The following is an 18,461-nucleotide window of genomic DNA, read 5'->3' on the forward strand; positions in this document are numbered from 1 at the left end:
GGTTAGGGAAGGGCATTAAATGGTAGTAGAAAAGGTCCTTCACCCAAGGTTGGTGGACTGAGTGTCCTGTCAAGTCTGCACTGTTTGGTTTCCCCCAGACAGTGTGAAGAGGCTGAGGCGGAGCCCATCTTCTCGTTTAGGTTGCTGTCGATCATTCTCTTCCACACACAGGTGTCAGGCAGGCATTGTATGTAGCATCTCCTTGAGCCCTATCACTATCACCGTGTGCAGTAGATGGTTTTGAGACAGAGCTTTTTTTTGGACCTATTTTACCTTAAAGTCAAGATCCTACCTCCACTTTCTGAGTGCTAGGATTCCAGGCATGCATCGTGCTCAAGTATTTGTTTCTTTTCTTATAGCACAGTGTCTCTGTTTTGTAGATTAGAACACTTAATGTCATTAAGAGGAGCCATATCGCCACAAGTGACACAATAAGCATGCAAGGAAGCCAGGATTTGAACTTGAGATCACTTGACTCCAGAACCAATTTTTTTTTAATATACTGCACTCCACTTCAGAGTTCAGAGGTTAATTGCCATCCCAATTAGAAAGTGGCAGGGCTGGGATTTAAATTCAGTCCTTCTGACCAGAGCCTTCTTTGTCTATACACTCTTAGCCCCAAATTATTCATCTTTGGCCTTGTTGACATTCAAGATATCTCTTTCTCATTTTACCTGCTCCTGAGTTTCCCTGCTTTGAGTGATATGGTGATCTTGGTCAAAGCTCTGTCAGGTGGTTTCCATTTCCAGATGTTAGCACTCCTTTATGAAGTGTGGAAAATGGTGATGTCAGCTTAATGGCTCCCACCAGAGATGGATGGGTGAGAAGGTTCACCTCCTCTGGGAAGCTCAGAGACTTGAAACCCCTAGGTGGTCTGCTGCGTTAGAGAATCCATCAAACGAGAAAGTTGATGTGATTCATTACTGACTGTGGGGTTTCAGGTGGTATCAGTCATCAGTTACTCAGATTGTATATGGAGATGGGGAGAGCAAGGGAATGTGTGAAGGTGTTTCAGCCTTGTGACCATGAGGTAGGCAGTGAGGCAGCAGGAGGGCCACATTTATTGAAGCAGGCCCGGCTTACTGGCTGTCTTTTCAGTTTAAATCTGCAGAATGCCTTCTGTGGTTGCTGACTTTGAAAAGCTTTCTCAGCAGTCAAGGGTTTTATGATTCTGATTCTATCTCTGGCCTCAACAATTGTAAGCTTTTGGAAAAGTCCTTCGTGCCCCAGTCTCTCCTCTCTTTTTTATATGCAGTGAGAGAGTTGGAGCAGAATACAGAACCGCTGTGCACTGCCACTTGCTCTGGGCTTCATAAGCACCAATTAACTTAGTCCTAACAAGTTCTGCCTGCAGTCAGCCTGGGACAGTGAGACAGAGAGGCCATCTGATTTTACAAAATGCCTGGTACAGCCAGGCTTTAAAACCTGTTACCGTGCTCCAAATTCTAGCTCATTCCATCAGGTTCTAAATATGTTCTCTGAAGTATACCACTTGAGATGGGATCAGGAAAAAGGCTGATACTGTGTTCTTCAAATTACCTAACCTTAGCTGCAAGACAGGGAATGGTTTGAATGTTTTCCCTTTGAAGGCATATAGAAGAAGAGCATTGTTGAGGTCATATCAGACCACTGGGAAGATGGTCCTGTGTTCATGGAGTCTGATAGTTGTCCAAAGATCTGCAGCTTTATCATCGTGTACTTGAGAGCAACAGAAAATAACTTCCAGACAAGTTGATATTATTTGTAACTACTTTTCACATGTTCCATTTTGGCAGTTCGTACTTCCTCAGGCAACCTAATGGTTCCTAGGATTGGGGGGGGGGGGGCGCATCACCATGCTGATTCTGAACTTAGTGTGGACACCAGGTTGGCATAGCATACTACAGCCGTGAACTCATGGAGAGTCAAGCAATGCTTTTCCCTGAGACTTTTGAGTAACTTGTAATTATAAGAACTTACTGTCATAACTGCCTGTATATTATTCTCAAAAACACAGTTTCCTTTTAAAATTTTTGAGTAGAGATCAAAACACTGCTTTTCTGCTTATTCATGTATCTGAAACTGAACCCAAGATTGACGATGTGTTTTGTTTTCTCTGTCTTTTTGTCAGCATGCATAAGAATTCCTGCTGAACATCATTTGGTGTTAACAAGATGGCTCCCAGAATTAATGGAACTTCTAAAACCAACTTTTTATATTTTTGGTTGTGAGCCTAGCCTTTCTCAGAAACAGTGGAAACTAGGAGCATCTCTCCAGCCCTAAAACCAACTTCTTTTTTATTTTTATTAACTTGAGTATTTCTTATTTACATTTCAATAGTTTGTCATGAGTCTCAGGCCACAAGTGGAGGCTTTGTCTAGTATTTAAAACCGGAAGGATTTTTATGGATATATCCTATGATATAGTTTTGGAAGGGAGAGATGCGACTTTAGTGAGTGTAATTGGGGAAGAGGTTAGGTAAATAGCCTGTTATAGGTTTACCTTGGTGATGCAGTCTGGTTGATGGTTATAAAGTAGGAAAAGGAATGTCTTAGATAACTTTGGAAGGGATGGGACGATTGAATAGGGCAAGGAAATGTGTGCCTAAGAGCTGGAGCGTTCTTACTCCTCATGGAAGCCTCTAGTGGTTTTGCATCTAGGATAAATAACAGCACGCACATCCTGGCCTAGAAGACAGTATGTGATATCATTTAAGTTCTTGCTTACTTTACTTCATACACTGGAATCCAGTCACAGGTCCCCAAACACAGTGGATTCTTCGCTACCTCAGTCTTGGTTAGGGGATGGCAGAAGGTACTCTCGTGCCCTATGCCTGCCTGTTTGACACGTTACTGGGGAACTTGGGGTCTAGGAAAGTGTTTCACATGTTCAGATGTTGAGGAAGAATCCAAGGAATATTTGGTGACATGTGACAATGAAGTGAAGATTGGTGGCTGTGACTAAAGCTTTGCTGGAACACAGCTATGGTCTTTCATTGTTGTATGTCAGGGGCAACTCTTTTGTTATATCTGAAGAGCCTGCAAAACAAAATATATTCTTCTCGACCTGGAAAGAAAATATTTGCTGATCTCATTTGTCTTGAGGTGTTCTTTCTCTGCCTAGAACGTTTTCCACGAGGCTGACTCTCCTCTCTGACTAGTTCTCTACTGTTCCTGTGCCACCTTCAAAAGCCTTTCCCTCACATAAGAAGGCTCTTCCCGGGGCTGGGGATTTAGCTCAGTGGTAGAGCGCTTACCTAGGAAGCGCAGGCCCTGGGTTCGGTCCCCAGCTCCGAAAAAAAGAACCAAAAAAAAAAAAAAAAAAAAAAAAAGAAGGCTTTTCCCAATGGTACACTCTTACCATAGTAGTTCACATGCTTTAGGTCAGTTCTCATGATGGTTTCCTATTCTACAGGTGGATGGAGATCCAATCTATTTGTTCACTGCTATTCCCATAACCCTTAGCTAGAGGGCTTAACACATAGGTTTAGAATAATTTCAGTGACTTGATAAGGTGTTCCAGGTGAGAACTAATGAGGGCAGAATTAGACAAGGCAGGGTAGACAGACCATGAGTTGCAGAAGCTTTAGAGACAACACAGGATAGTGAGGCTGATGGGAGATGACCACTCTTTTATAATGAAGTCATTTCTGTCCTTAGCCTGGGTTTCCATGTCCCAGGGAGGCAGGCTGAGTTTGGAGTTTAGACATCCCAGTAGTCAAAAGGGGTGTTCTGGGACAGATGTAGCTCATGGACAAACTCACTGGGATCTAGTTTTGTAATATGGCATTTTAATCATGTCTGTTACATTTAATGATTGCATGATTAAGGTTGAAGTGCATCTTCATAATAAGAATTTTCCGATCAAAGGAAAATGTTTCTAAGTCCCAGCAGCTGAGATTTTTCATTTGGCTTCAGTAATTCTGACTTTTATCTTAATGAAGGCTACCTGTAAATTAAGTTCTGCCATCCTAGCACAGCAGGAGTTGCCTGTGCTTATTACCACGAAATATTGTGGGGATACAAGATAGAAACTACAGAAGGACAGGACAGGTAACAACTGATCCTGACGTGTTAAGTGTTTTTTTTTTTTTTTTGTTTTTTGTTTTTTTTATTAACTTGAGTATTTCTTATATACAAGAAATATATATATATATATATATATATATATATATATATATATATATGCAAGAATCCCATTCACTGGGGGTTCAGTCTTGGCAGGACCAAGGGCTTCCCCTTCCACTGGTGCCCTTACTAGGCTATTCATGGCTACCTATGAGGTCAGAGTCCAGGGTCAGTCCATGTATAGTCTTTAGGTCGTGGCTTAGTCCCTGGAAGCTCTGGTTGCTTGGCATTGTTGTACATATGGGGTCTCGAGCCCCTTCAAGCTCTTCCAGTTCTTTCTCTGATTCCTTCAACGGGGGTCCTATTCTCAGTTCAGTGGTTTGCTGCTGGCATTCGCCTCTGTATTTGCTGTATTCTGGCTGTGTCTCTCAGGAGCGATCTACATCCGGCTCCTGTCGGTCTGCACTTCTTTGCTTCATCCATCTTGTCTATATGGGTGGCTGTATATATATGGGCCACATGTGGGGCAGGCTCTGAATGGGTGTTCCTTCAGTCTCTGTTTTAATCTTTGCCTCTCTATTCCCTGCCAAGGGTATTCTTGTTCCCCTTTTAAAGAAGGAGTGAAGCATTCACATTTTGATCATCCGTATTGAGTTTCATTTGTTCTAGGCATCTAGGGTAATTCAAGCATTTGGGCTAATAGCCACTTATCAATGAGTGCATACCATGTATGTCTTTCTGTGATTGGGTTAGCTCACTCAGGATGATATTTTCCAGTTCCAACCATTTGCCTATGAATTTCATTAAGTCATTGTTTTTGATAGCTGAGTAATATTCCATTGTGTAGATGTACCACATTTTCTGTATCCATTCCTCTGTTGACGGGCATCGGGGTTCTTTCCAGCTTCTGGCTATTATAAATAAGGCTGCTATGAACATAGTGGAGCATGTGTCTTTTTTATATGTTGGGGCATATTTTGGGTATATGCCCAAGAGAGGTATAGCTGGATCCTCAGGCAGTTCAATGTCCAATTTTCTGAGGAACCTCCAGACTGATTTCCAGAATGGTTGTACCAGTCTGCAATCCCACCAACAATGGAGGAGTGTTCCTCTTTCTCCGCATCCTCGCCAGCATTTGCTGTCACCTGAGTTTTTGATCTTAGCCATTCTCACTGGCGTGAGGTGAAATCTCAGGGTTGTTTTGATTTGGATTTCCCTTATGACTAAAGATGTTGAACGTTTCTTTAGGTGTTTCTCAGCCATTCGGCATTCCTCAGCTGTGAATTGTTTGTTTAGCTCTGAACCCCATTTTTTAATAGGGTTATTTGTCTCCCAGCGGTCTAACTTCTTGAGTTCTTTGTATATTTGGGATATAAGGCGTCTATCTGTTGTAGGATTGGTAAAGATCTTTTCCCAATCTGTTGGTTGCCGTTTTGTCCTAACCACAGTGTCCTTTGCCTTACAGAAGCTTTGCAGTTTTATGAGATCCCATTTGTCGATTCTTGATCTTAGAGCATAAGCCATTGGTGTTTTGTTCAGGAAATTTTTTCCAGTGCCCATGTGTTCCAGATGCTTCCCTAGTTTTTCTTCTATTAGTTTGAGTGTGTCTGGTTTGATGTGGAGGTCCTTGATCCACTTGGACTTAAGCTTTGTACAGGGTGATAAGCATGGATCGATCTGCATTCTTCTACATGTTGACCTCCAGTTGAACCAGCACCATTTGCTGAAAATGCTATCTTTTTTCCATTGGATGGTTTTGGCTCCTTTGTCAAAAATCAAGTGCCCATAGGTGTGTGGATTCATTTCTGGGTCTTCAATTCTATTCCATTGGTCTATCTGTCTGTCTCTGTACCAATACCATGCAGTTTTTATCACTATTGCTCTGTAATACTGCTTGAGTTCAGGGATAGTGATTCCCCCTGAAGTCCTTTTATTGTTGAGGATAGTTTTAGCTATCCTGGGTTTTTTGTTATTCCAGATGAATTTGCAAAATGTTCTGTCTAACTCTTTGAAGAATTGGATTGGTATTTTGATGGGGATTGCATTGAATCTGTAGATCGCTTTTGGTAAAATGGCCACTTTTACTATATTAATCCTGCTAATCCATGAGCATGGGAGATCTCTCCATCTTCTGAGGTCTTCTTCAATTTCTTTTGTCAGAGACTTGAAGTTCTTATTGTACAGATCTTTTACTTGCTTTGTTAAAGTCACACCGAGGTACTTTATATTATTTGGGTCTATTATGAAGGGTGTCGTTTCCCTAATTTCTTTCTCGGCTAGTTTCTCTTTTGTGTAGAGGAAGGCTACTGATTTATTTGAGTTAATTTTATACCCAGCCACTTTGCTGAAGTTGTTTATCAGCTTTAGTAGTTCTCTGGTGGAACTTTTGGGATCACTTAAATATACTATCATATCATCTGCAAATAGTGATATTTTGACTTCTTCTTTTCAGATCTGTATCCCCTTGACCTCCTTTTGTTGTCTGATTGCTCTGGCTAGAACTTAAAGAACTATATTGAATAAGTAGGGAGAGAGTGGGCAGCCTTGTCTAGTCCCTGATTTTAGTGGGATTGCTTCAAGTTTCTCTCCATTTAGTTTAATGTTAGCAACTGGTTTGCTGTATATGGCTTTTACTATGTTTAGGTATGGGCCTTGAATTCCTATTCTTTCCAGGACTTTTATCATGAAGGGGTGTTGAATTTTGTCAACTGCTTTCTCAGCATCTAATGAAATGATCATGTGGTTTTGTTCTTTCAGTTTGTTTATATAATGGATCACGTTGATGGTTTTCCATATATTAAACCATCCCTGCATGCCTGGGATGAAGCCTACTTGATCATGGTGGATGATTGTTTTGATGTGCTCTTGGATTCGGTTTGCCAGAACTTTATTGAGTATTTTTGCGTCGATATTCATAAGGGAAATTGGTCTGAAGTTCTCTTTCTTTGTTGGGTCTTTGTGTGGTTTAGGTATAAGAGTAATTGTGGCTTCATAGAAGGTATTCGGTAGTGCTCCATCTGTTTCAATTTTGTGGAATAGTTTGAATAATATTGGTATGAGGTCTTCTATGAAGGTCTGATAGAATTCTGCACTAAACCCGTCTGGACCTGGGCTCTTTTTGGTTGGGAGACCTTTAATGACTGCTTCTATTTCCTTAGGAGTTATGGGGTTGTTTAACTGGTTTATCTGTTCCTGATTTAACTTCGGTACCTGGTATCTGTCTAGGAAATTGTCCATTTCCTGCAGATTTTCAAGTTTTGTTGAATATAGGTTTTTATAGTAAGATCTGATGATTTTTTGAATTTCCTCTGAATCTGTAGTTATGTCTCCCTTTTCATTTCTGATTTTGTTAATTTGGACACACTCTCTGTGTCCTCTGATGGCGAGAGGCAAGCGCAGGAACCCAAGCAACAGAAACCAAGACTACATGGCACCATCGGAGCCCAATTCTCCCATCAAAACAAACATGGAATATCCAAACACACCAGAAAAGCAAGATCTAGTTTCAAAATCATATTTGATCATGATGCTGGAGGACTTCAAGAAAGACATGAAGAACTCCCTTAGAGAACAAGTAGAAGCCTACAGAGAGGAATCGCAAAAATCCCTGAAAGAAATCCAGGAAATCATAAATAAACAAGTAGAAGCCCATATAGAGGAGTCAGAAAAATCCCTGAAAGAATTCCAGGAAATCATAAATAAACAAGTAGAAGCCCATAGAGAGGAGTCACAAAAATCCCTGAAAGAATTCCAGGAAATCATAAATAAACAAGTAGAAGCCCATAGAGAGGAGTCACAAAAATCCCTGAAAGAATTCCAGGAAAACACAATCAAACAGCTGAAGGGATTAAAAATTGAAATAGAAGCAATCAAGAAAGAACACATGGAAACAACCCTGGATATAGAAAACCAAAGGAAGAGACAAGGAGCTGTAGATACGAGCTTCACCAACAGAATACAGGAGATGGAAGAGAGAATCTCAGGAAAGAAGATTCCATAGAAATCATTGACTCAACTGTCAAAGACAATGTAAATGGGAAAAAGCTACTGGTCCAAAACATACAGGAAATCCAGGACTCAATGAGAAGATCAAACCTAATGATAATAGGTATAGAAGAGAGTGAAGACTGCCAGCTCAAAGGACCAGTAAATATCTTCAACAAAATCATAGAAGTAAACTTCCCTAACCTAAAAAAAGAGATACCAATAGGCATACAAGAAGCCTACAGAACTCCAAATAGATTGGACCAGAAAAGAAACACTTCCCGTCACATAATTGTCAAAACACCAAACGCACAAAATAAAGAAAGAATATTAAAAGCAGTAAGGGAAAAAGGTCAAGTAACATATAAAGGCAGACCTATCAGAATCACACCAGACTTCTCGCCAGAAACTATGAAGGCCAGAAGATCCTGGACTGATGTCATACAGACCCTAAGAGAACACAAATGCCAGCCCAGGTTACTGTATCCTGCAAAACTCTCAATTAACATAGATGGAGAAACCAAGATACTCCATGACAAAACCAAATTTACACAATATCTTTCTACAAATCCAGCACTACAAAGGATAATAAATTGTAAAGCCCAGCATAAGGAGGCAAGCTATACCCTACAAGAAGCAAGAAACTAATCGTCTTGGCAACAAAACAATGAGAAGAAAAGCACACAAACATAACCTCACATCCAAATATGAATATAACAGGAAGCATTAATCACTATTCCTTAGTATCTCTCAACATCAATGGCCTCAACTCCCCAATAAAAAGACATAGATTAAAAAACTGGATACACAACGAGGACCCTGCATTCTGCTGCCTACAGGAAACACACCTCAGAGACAAAGACAAACACTACCTCAGAGTGAAAGACTGGAAAACAACTTTCCAAGCAAATGGTCAGAAGAAGCAAGCTGGAGTAGCCATTCTAATATCAAATAAAATCAATTTTCAACTAAAAGTCATCAAAAAAGATAAGGAAGGACACTTCATATTCACAAAGGAAAAATCCACCAAGATGAACTCTCAATCCTAAATATCTATGCCCCAAATACAAGGGCACCTACATACGTAAAAGAAACCTTACTAAAGCTCAAAACACACATTGCACCTCACACAATAATAGTAGGAGATTTAAACACCCCACTGTCATCAATGGACAGATCATGGAAACAGAAATTAAACAGAGACGTAGACAGACTAAGAGAAGTCATGAGCCAAATGGACTTAGCAGATATTTATAGAACATTCTATCCTAAAGCAAAAGGATATACCTTCTTCTCAGCTCCTCATGGTACTTTCTCCAAAATTGACCATATAATTGGTCAAAAAACGGGCCTCAGCAGGTACAGAATGATAGAAATAATCCCATGTGTGCTATCGGACCACCACGGCCTAAAACTGGTCTTCAATAACAATAAAGGAAGAATGCCCACATATACTTGGAAATTGAACAAGGCTCTACTCAATGATAACCTGGTCAAGGAAGAAATAAAGAAAGAAATTAAAAACTTTTTAGAATTTAATGAAAATGAAGGTACAGCATACCCAAACTTATGGGACACAATGAAAGCTGTGCTAAGAGGAAAACTCATAGCGCTGAGTGCCTGCAGAAAGAAACAGGAAAGAGCATATATCAGCAGCTTGACAGCACACCTAAAAGCTCTAGAACAAAAAGAAGCAAATACACCCAGGAGGAGTAGAAGGCAGGAAATAATCAAACTCAGAGCTGAAATCAACCAAGTAGAAACGAAAAGGACCATAGAAAGAATCAACAGAACCAAAAGTTGGTTCTTTGAGAAAATCAACAAGATAGATAAACCCTTAGCCAGACTGACGTGTTAAGTGTTAATGAGGCACGAGTAGCTGGGCCTTTCTAGAACACCTGAGAGACTGCAGTCTGACTTTTCAGTCACTTCCTTTTCCTGCCATTGTCCCCAATGAAGAAGACAAATTCATTCTTCCCACCTCCATCCCTACTCCATGTTTCTGTTTGCCTCAGGGTACGTCAAGAAATGAGTGCAGGTCCCTACTTGGGACCTTCTTACACCTACTTGGTTCTTATGCACCTTTCCTTGCCCATGTAGAGACCAGAGAGGTTCCTGCGTGTTGGGGTATGGAATGGTAGTCTGATAACTCCTTTTGTCTGAGGAAGTATCAGTCGAGTATATTAAAATAGAAACTGTCAGAAAGAAACTCATACTGGCTATAACAAAGGTCTCACTAAACTCTAGTCCAGTGGTCCTCAACCTTTCTAATGCTGTAACCCTTTAATACAGTTCTTTATATCGTGGTGACCCCCAATCATAAAACTATATTTCTTGCTATTTCATAAGTGTAATTTTGCTATTATCATGAATCATAATGTAAATATCTGTGTTTTCTGATGGTCTCAGGCAAACCCTGTGAAAGGGTATTTGACCCCCAAAACGATCATTTGCTACCCACAGGTTGAGGGACAGTTATCTAGCCCTTCCTGTCTACTAAGAGTCTTGCCAGCTCTTGCTGGTGCCTTTCCTGGTTTGATTATTCCATTCTTCTTGATGACTTAGTAAGACTTATCTTAAGGTTTATTCTAAGCATGAAAGATAAAAATGTATTCATTTATTGAAATAGTATCTTATTTTTCTCTCTAGATAGGTTTATTCTAATTATGAAACTTTATGAAAGATAAAATGTATTTATTTCTTAAAATATTTTAATTTTTTCTCTAAATGTCACAGTCATAGACACTCTTCTTCCTTAGGATAGCTTAAAATTTCACATGCAGGCCTAATTCTTCCCATTCCTGTTTGGTACTGGAGCTAATACAGATGTTGAAGAACTTTAAGAGACACAGAAGAGTTCTACACTATCGACAACAAAATGTGTCTAAAATTTGAAGCCAGACGTATGGTGTTTAAATCTTGTTCCTTCATCTAACCTATTGTAGCACCCTGGAAAAGGTAAACAAACTCTTTGATGCCTCAGAGTACTGGACTATGATGATGCTGACCTTGGAGAATTAATTTAGTGAGATGTTCGGAAATTGGTTTGTATAGTAGATGTTTACATAATAGTTTCATTTTTCTGCCATTGTGTTTGTAATTTTTTCTCCTGTGATGGGTATTTCAGCTACGTACTGTCTATTATGATTGAGTGATTCTAAACACTAGAACGTCTTCCTTCATGGACCAGCTTTTGTGGATAGTGAGTGTTTTATGAGAGGTGTGCTTCCTGCTTAGTAGTTAAGCAAAACATGTGAGGGTGTCAGAGACAATCAGGAAACCGGAAGGAGGAAAGGACCAAACTGGTCCAGTCATGATGTGATCATCTGCTGTGCGTGACACTTGCACAAAGGCAGCCAACCATGAGTGAGCCCAGGGCAGGCAATCAGTGAGAATATTCCCCTGATTTCCCTAAACTTTGCCAGTAACGCCAGCCCTGGTGCTACAAATACTTTATTAACAAAGATGATTTTATTATCATCACAATACCCTTAAGGGGTACATTTTATTCACTTCATTTTATAGATAAGGAAGGTGAAGCTCAAAAGAGTTAAATGATTTATGTTCTTTGACAAGTAAGGAAACTCACACCAACAGCCTTGTCCTGGGTTCTGTTCCCTTCCCATATTTTCTAGGCACCTTCATCAACCTGTATAGACACTGAAAAGCAGTCAATGATGTTTAGAAATTAGCCTGAGTAAAGAGAAATGTATAGATCAACCGGGTTCAGAGAACAGAACCAGGAAGTAGTTGAAGACAGCGGTTAGTGACTATAAATAAATGAGATACTATGCATCTAGTGCCTCCAAGCATTTTCATTCCTGTTAATTCTTCTAATCCTTACAACCACCCTATGAAGTAAATACCATCCTTTCTGTATCAGGACATAAATACAGAGACTTGAAGTTTGCCCGAAGCCCCTCAGCTTGGAAATGACCAGGCTGGGGTTGGAACTTTGACTTTTTTATTCAGAATACAGCTCATCGCCAGTATACTTTGTTTCTTCAATCATTTTTCTGTCAGGCTATCCATGAACATGTTCAGGAAAAGATTTCGGGGAGCAGAATTCAGAGGCTTTAAAGCTGTGTGCAGTGGTAGGGTGGTGGGCTCATATTACCTTTAATGAGGGTCCTTGTGTGATAGGCATTATGATGATATTAGGGGATTCCCAGGTAAGTAAGAGAGGTGAAGGACCTAGATAGCTTCTGGAGATCTAGTTTAGAGTGGTAGCAAATGGACAAGGAATTCCCCCCCCCCAACACATGCAATGGTTTTATTTTCTGGAGAATGCTGTGGAGGATTTGGTGTGGCCAGATTCGACTTTTTTGGTTAGTTTCATTGGGGCAGAATGCTGAGAAATTTTCCTTATTTCTCAGTAAAGGTCATTGGATTCCTGGCACAGAAGAATTCACCTCATGAAATCTGCCTAGGAGGTTAGCAAGGGTGGGCTGTCTGAGCTAGGAACCTAGCAGGCTGTAGTGCGTTCAGAACCAGGCAGGCCATGGCATGCATTACCTCAGAGCCCTGACCTGAAGTTTAGACTTTATTCTAAGAGTGGTAGGATATGGTTGATAGGTTTTAAGCATGAATGTGACACAATCTGTTTTATGACTTAAAAAATCATCCTGGCACAATACTATGCTTGGTACACAGTAAATACACACACACACACACACACACACACACACACACACACACACACACACACCAGCATTCACTCTATATTATTAAAGAGAAAAACATTAAATATTGAATGTGCAGTTTCTAAATACATCTTTTTAGAGGAAGTATTCATGCAGAAAATGGACTAGTTGTAGAGAAGGAAGGTGTCACTACTGGGACACTGTCCTTTAGAGTCCTTGGCTATGGTAAGAGCAGTTTCATTCTTTGCTTCTTGGTAATTGCCCATGAGAAAATAGCCTTGTAGACACAGCCAGACTTTCCGGTTGATAACACTTACTACTTATTCAACAAGGGAATTGTTTTCTTTTTGGACCCTATTTTCCTAAATATCACTGAGGAATTTCATGTAAGCTCCTCAATAACTGTGTCCTCACAATCAAGGAGGCCCCCAAGGCTTCCACAACACCCTTGAAAGGCATGAGCTGGTGCGAGAGCCTCACTAGGCTCAGCCTGTCCACAGTTCCTAGGCTCCAACCTTCATCCCTTACTGCTTGCTTTTAAAATCACTCATTTGTCTCTCCTGCTGCCACAAGACTGAATCAGGCCCCCAGACGAGTTTTATTTGATTCACTGTATATTTGGGAAAAAACAATTTTGAGTATTTCCAATACTTAAGAACTAAGAAAATTCTCATAAAAATATAGATTTCCTTCAAGTCTGGAAAAAGAAAGAAGTTCACAGTCTCAAGCCCACACAACCATGCCGGAGAATGGCGGGTCTGAGACTCGCCTGTCATGTTAGAGGGCTCATGTCCCTTCTGTCACAGCAGGCCCCACCCAGTCTGCTTACTCATTTTCCTTTCAGCCCTCCCCTCCAGGCATTCGCAGTTGAAATTCAGGCTATGGGATCATGTTTAAGGACTCCATCATTACTTTTCATAGCACAGATGCTGAGCACAATGGAAAACCCTTCCAGATTGTGAATTCCTTGCTCACTGACTGTAAGTCTGTGCCAGAATATCTCACATCTCCGGGTCTTTGATTAGGTTTTTTTTTTCCCTTTCTGGAAAACCTATAACAATTTTCACTTCACTTAAATGCATATTAACTGCCTAAGGCTCAGCTTCACCTTCTCCTGGCAGCCATCCCTGGCATTCTCCTGTTAGTGTTGAGCGGTGCCCTGCTCTGTGTCCTGTGCAGCATCTGTTGTGTTATCCTTACCCTCAGAACAATTACACTTCATCGTATCCAATTTATCCATGGGCTGCCTAGTATCTAGAGCTCGGCTGAGTAGCTCTGGGTAATAACACAGTAAATACTCATATACATGAAGTATGGGTGAGGGCATTCAATTGTGAATTATGCCATTTCTTATGGCTGGGTAAATCCATTCCAAAGCAAAGATCTGCTGAAAAGAAAGCATGCTCGATCTAACTTTCTTTTCTCTTTCCGTTATGGAAAGTGAAGTTGGAGAATAATAGACCCTTTTCACCTGAGCTCAGTCTTGGCTGCATGCCTGTCACCACACTCATGGGCCTATCTTCCAAGTGAAGTGATACAGGCTCTGGGGAGGAGGTTAGGGTCCTGGGCCCCTCTGTTATGCTCTTGTACTTTGGTAATGAATGACTGCCTCCCCCCTAATTTTTTCCCCATTTTTCTCCAGGTGAAGCTAAGACTCATCTGCTAATCTAAAAGTCTTCTCTAGGATGCGTGTTCTACACCTCTAGGCACCAGGACCAGATATCTCAGCATTTGAGCCTTGTATTTTGTAGTATTACCCTGAGGTGTCTCCTGTAAACAGATACTGAAGAAACACATAACATGGAAACCATAATCCTGAGCTGCTCCCTAAATTTATTTGACTCATGCTAAATAAGTTCTCTTTTAGTTTTCTATTTTATAGTCAAGCAGAATGACTGAAAAATGTTAATAACATTTGAAGTGTAAATAAATACCCAATTTAATAAAGGTAGAAAAAATATTTAGAGAGCCAGTTATTATTTGAACTATTTGGATCCCATGTAACACTTCTGTCTCACCTAAAATTATACAAACTATAAAACAAAAGGTATTACATTTTCAAAATTTAGAGCCAAAGTTAGGCTTACATTTAGAGGATTATCCTTGGGAGTTATATAGTCTTAAGTTTCCTTCTACTCATAAATTCCAGCCCGGAAACTCTTTTACGTACCCCAGGACAATACAGGAACCTCTCAGAAGCCCTGTCTGGTCTCCTTTACACTCTGCCCAAAATATGTAAACAGAAAGAATGGATGAATAGCTCAACGAGTCCTTTGCCCCTTCTCTGTTCCAGGGCCCTGAAAGGATTCTGCAGCTATGATGTCACTGCAAGCTTGTCTCTGAGCAATGGGCTGTGGCTATCTTGCTGGTTGAATTGTAAGCGAGATCAAGGACTCCTATGAAGTCTAATGTATCTTGCAGCCTGGAGGGGAAGTGCCTTGGGTGGAGTCTGTGGAGGGCAGTCTTATCCCCGAGGGAAGCACTGTGGAACCCATACCCGTACTCCAACTGAGCCCTTCAGAGTGGCTTCTGGGTTGTCTCAGTGGTCCATGTCTTCTGACTCAAAAATCCCCCACAGTTATGCATTCCAAGATCATTAGAGGATTTCCTAAGTCAGGGCTCCACTGTACTGCCTGTTTCTTATAGCATTGCTAAGTGGTCTAAACTCTGTGATGGATAGACTTTTCCCATAGTAGTGATATGTTGAAGTACTGAAATTTACCCAAATTAAAGAAATAAGGAGATAGAGTCTCTCTTCAAATAATTATTTATAGCATCCATAATGCTTATGTTACTAATACATAACTTTATTTTACTATTATTACTTTCATTTTTATTTAACCACTGATAAGTGAAAATTTTTGTCCATGGACTAGCACTGTGTTTTTGGCATTTGACCTCTGGAGTCCTTCAGCATGGCATTTTGTGAACACCAGAGAGGAGTGAGGCGAGGCAGGGGCCATCAGAGGCGATGCCTTTACAGCTGTCTTGGTATTCAGCATGGGGTCTGGCCTTGTCTGGAGGCCAGAGTCATGTCTTGAGACCTGAAAGAGAGTGAATCACCCTTTGAAGTATTTATCAAGCACCTCCCCAGTTCTTGGAAGCAACAGCTGAGTGGAGGTTATAGGAGGTGGGCCTCAGGGTCCTGGCCAGGATTTCTTTCCAGTTCTTCCCATTGTCCTGTGATGTGGGCAGCTCAGATGCTTGAGGCCCTGAGGTTCCTGTTTATGAAATGGAGTCCCTGGCACACTGGGAATCAGAGGGGATAGAGCAAACTCTTGGTTGTTTGTGGCAGTGCTGATGATAACAAAAGAGTTGATTATTGGGATGTATTTTTGATATGGTTGTTTCTGGACCCAATTAACTAATCCAACAGTGTAGTTGATGTGGTTCACATTTTTCAAGGAACAAGGCATTGACAAAAATTATGCTTCATCTTCCGGACAGCTTTTAGGGAAGGATGGATACATGTAAATTTTAGCAGGTTTAGTAATTTATAGCTTGTTAACACTATAAAATAAAAGACACTATAATAATATAATTTTAGTTAGGTTTAAATCAAAGACATTCATTAGTAAGAGGTATTCACAGGTGAATATTCTAGAAAGTTCTGTAAGCCATCTAATCAGAAAAACTATCACCAGATATTACCTTATTTTGGATGGTATTAGTATAAATTTGAATGAAATTTTTATTTTCAAAATAAACTCTCATTAAGAAAAAAGCTATTCTCCAAACTAAAACAATTTAAAAAGATTTTTTTGTTAATTAATAATAAAGGTACACTAGTCACCTTTCTGTTCTTAGAAAAATTCCTGAGACAGCCATACATGGTGGTTCATACCTATAATCACAACACTGGGAGACAGAGGCGGAGACAGAAACATCTCTGTGAGGTCCAGGTCAGCCTGGTCTTTAAAAAGCAAGTTCCAGGATAACCAGAGCTACATAATGAGACCGTACCTCTGTGCAACACTCTCCCCCCCACCCCACCCCCGTGTGTGTGTGTGTGTGTGTGTGTGTGTGTGTGTGTGTGTCACACAGTTTATTTTGGTTCATGCCTTTGGAAGTTTCAACCTATGGTTAAGTGGCCATTGCTTTGGGGCCTGTGGCAAGGCAGCATATCATATAGAAAATGACAGAGGAAAATACTCATCTTATGGTAATCAAGAGGCCAAAGAGGTGCTGAGAAGATGGCTAAGTGGCTAAGAGTATGTAGTATTTTGAATTCTGTTCCTAGGACACATGCTAGAGAGCTTACAGCTACCTGGAATTCTAGCTCCAGGGAAATTCTGGGTATCTGGCTTCTGCTGATGCACCCCGCCATCATATACACATAGTTAAAAATAAAGCCCCCCTTTTTTTTCAAGGAAAAGGAAAAGGTGCTCTATCTATGTTTTATGAGGACACACCTCCTAAAGTCATCATTTAACAACAGAATCACAGCCTGGTCACCGTGCTTTTTGCCTTTATGGGCTTTTGTGGGGGCACTTACCTATATTACAGCAAAAGTCATCAAGATTCTCTATGAAATGGGATCCCAAATGAGTCACAGTAAAAAGACTCTGACCTCTTTGAAACAGAGGTTACTGTCTGTTCTTCAGACTTGGAAGCAAGATGAAGAAAAGCCCATTAGTAACTTCTGATAGGATATTGCCAAAATAGCACTCATACTTTGAACATGAACCTCTCAGTTCCTATTTAAACAGGAGGCCTCAGGTCCTATCTGAAGCAGTGAGAAAGGCTGATGGCAGACCCACTGCAGTCACTGAGTGGTAGAACTGGGGGTGTTGGTTTCAGGTTGTACTCAAGTTTTACAGAGCTCTCAAGCTAAAGGGACCAGGACAGGGAGGTTGCCCAGGGAGTAAGCTGGAGTTAGGGCAGGAGTACCTGTCAGGTGGACAAGCCCTGGGTAGTCAAGGTCCTTGATGGTCTATTTATAATTGGAATTTCCTTTTGGAACATCATGATATAGGTTCTAGTTGCCCATTAGCCACAGTGAGAGAAAAGCCAGCAGCTATTTGCCACCCACTTTCCCGTTTTCTTGCTACAAGGACATAAACCTGAGAATTCTAAGGATGAGCTTTGAGCACTCGCATGGCTGAAGCATCCTTTCTGAGCAGGCAAGACATTCTCCTATTGCACACATCTGGAGAATAGGCTACGCAGTGCCCCCAAGGAAAAAAGCAGTGAGTTAGCCCCTCTCATTCATGGGGATAGGACTGAATTACAAGATAGAGACTTTTCCACCTTTCCTTCTGAGGGGCGTTTGACTCAGACGGTGACATCAGACATGACTTCATCTGTTTAAAGGAAAGGCTGAAAGCAAGTCAGGCTTCTGCCCTTCTCTCCCCACGCACGGTCTCCTTGAAGACATTGTTATGTTCCCACTGTTTCTCACAGGATTTCTTCCTCCTCTCTTCTTCTCTTCTTCTCTTCCTCCTCTTTCCTTCTTCATACTCTGTCATTGTCTTTTACTTGTTTTTCCTACCATATCTCATGCTTAAGCTGTTCTTTCTCCTTACCCTGTACTCCTGTTGTCTTTTGTCCACTTGCTTCTGTCATTATTTGGCCTCCTTCTTCCTACTTAGTTTCTGTTGTTCATTTTTCCTAAATCGATCTTCTATTCTACTTGTTTTTCTTCTTCTCTGATCTTTGTCCTTTTGTGAGGCATGTATGTGGGAGCTGGTCCTCCTTCCTCTTGACTGTTCAGTTCTGGGATCTCTATGAGGTGCTTGCTGTACCAACTTTCCTAAGGCTGCATGCATGCAGTCACCCTTTCCTCAGG

The 18,461-nt window shown here is 40.8% G+C and overlaps 1 protein-coding gene across 21 annotated transcripts in view; it reads left to right on the top strand.

The window, feature by feature from the left end:
- The window catches only part of Fggy (FGGY carbohydrate kinase domain containing), a 395,164-nt gene that overhangs the window by 47,470 nt on the left and 329,233 nt on the right, over positions 1 to 18,461 (top strand). The window lies entirely within an intron of this gene.

Source organism: Rattus norvegicus, chromosome 5 (assembly GCF_021556685.1).
Source record: "Rattus norvegicus strain SHRSP/BbbUtx chromosome 5, alternate assembly SHRSP_T2T, whole genome shotgun sequence".
NCBI lineage: Eukaryota > Metazoa > Chordata > Mammalia > Rodentia > Muridae > Rattus > Rattus norvegicus.